The sequence below is a fragment of the Elephantulus edwardii genome, unplaced genomic scaffold (assembly GCF_000299155.1).
Source record: "Elephantulus edwardii isolate Elephantulus edwardi_28Jun2011 unplaced genomic scaffold, EleEdw1.0 scaffold00167, whole genome shotgun sequence".
In the NCBI taxonomy this organism is placed as follows: Eukaryota; Metazoa; Chordata; class Mammalia; order Macroscelidea; family Macroscelididae; genus Elephantulus; species Elephantulus edwardii.
The window spans coordinates 3475351-3477284 of record NW_006399917.1 but is presented as its reverse complement, the minus strand read 5'-3'; the positions used below and the strand labels follow the sequence as shown (position 1 = coordinate 3477284).

Here is a 1934-nt window from a genome sequence, read left to right as displayed (position 1 = left end):
AAAGAAAGAAAATAGTACTAAAAGAAAATAAAGTGGGTAAAATAGAATGAAGCTATGAGTCAAGTTGAAAACTGGTGTTTTGTAGGCTTTGGGATATATTTTTTTTTATGTGGAAACATTATGCTTACATTTTCATTAAAACTTCAGATCTTTTTTTAATTTAAAGAAAATTTTTATTATATACTGGTTTACTTACAAAGTTGGTATTTATTGTTTTTTACACCAGATCTTTCCAACTTCCTTTACCTACCTCTCCTTCCACTCATTAAATTGTGCAGCTCTCTGATTAACATCCCACCCCACCTCATTCCACCCATCCTCACCCTTCTACTCCCATTCTCCCTACCTTGGATTCTCATACATGTTCTACAATGTATGTACAATGTTCCTATGGCTTTGTACGATATTTGTCCTTATGAGACTGAGTTATTTCACTTAGCATAATGCTCTCTGGTCCCTCCCGAGTTAGGTAGTAATTGACAAAATCATTGCTGCTGTGTGCTACATACTATTCTATCATGTGAATGTACCATAATTTCTCAGTCCATTATTCAATTGTGGTTGGACATTTGGCTGTTCCCATGTGCTTGCAATGATGAATAACACTGCTATGAACATTGGTGTACAAGTCTCTATTTGCACCTCAGTTTTCTTTTTCTCAGGGTATATTCCAAGCAGTCATATGGAATGTCTTTCTTTATCTTTTTAAGGAAATCTCAAACTTCCTTCCAGAGTGGTTGTACCATTTTACAACCCCAATCTCACCGACAGTGAATAAGAGTTCCTATCTCTCCACATCCTCCTCAAGATTTATTACTTGCTGTCCTGTTAAACTTAGTCAATTGCTGCTGGAGTGAGATGGTATCTCATTGTGGTTTTGATTTGCATCTCTCTTTTGCCTGTGATTTTGAATATTTCATCCTGTGACTGTTGGCCATCAGAATATCTTGTCCGTTCCTTCTTGCCTATGTATAAGTCAAAGAGACATATTGGCCACGTTGACAGCCTTAATGTGGACTCCAGAAATGTCACCAAATCCAAGAAAATGCAAGCAAATCCAGCAACAAGAACGTCATGGTTTTCCTCCACAAAAGTCAAGCAGCACCAACTTATTGGGCACAAAGGTAGTGATTTTCTTGCCATTCTTGTGGGCTGAACTCTGACACACTTTCCGATGGCAGAATTTGGCTGCTTGGCCTTAACACACACTTTTTCCAACACAGTTCCCTTTGCATGGGAAACACCTCCAAAGGGGGTGGCCTTCAGAGCTGTGTCCAAGTGGGCTTTTTAGTATTGGTTATCAAGCCACTTCTGGTCATGTCAGTGGCTATGCGGCTTCCAGGTTGTATGAAGACCTCCACACTTGCCCATGTTGGTGTGGCCACGGAACTCAATGAAAGCAACTTTTACTTTGGGTTTTCTAAGTCAAGCATGGCATCCACTTCCTAAACAACATGCCTCTGGAAACTCTATGAACTTTGATAAATGTCCATAGTTGTAGAGGGGCTTCAGGCCTTTTGTTCATAGGGTCGCTATGAGTCATGCTTGACTCAAAGGCAAACAAGAAGAAGTCAGTAAAATCCAGAGTGAGGCATTTGGATTCTGGAAGGTAGGGTCCCTTGTTTTAGTTGAAAGTTGGGTGTAAACTGGTCGCTTTTTTTTTGCTCATAATCATGTGTGAGCTGATTGGATTTACTAGATTTAGCTAACAATCAGCTGTGGGCTGGACACCTCTTGTTTAAGTAAATCAGGGCCTGGTCGGCAGACCTTTCTATTGAAAAGTCAGTTGGGCCCTCGATCCTGTGGCTTTCAGGCTTGGTGTTAATTGTGTTTGGGATTAACATTCTTCTAAGTGGTTTGGCACTGGTCTGTCAATTTGCTGTACTGAGGAAACTTGGTGGTGTTGTGACACTGTGTCTCTGGTGTGTCAAGTG

The 1934-nt window shown here is 40.4% G+C and overlaps 1 pseudogene; it reads right to left on the bottom strand.

The window, feature by feature from the left end:
* The window catches only part of LOC102852422, a 2008-nt pseudogene extending 637 nt beyond the window's left edge, over window positions 1-1371 (bottom strand).
* Window positions 1372-1934: the final 563 nt, after the last annotated feature.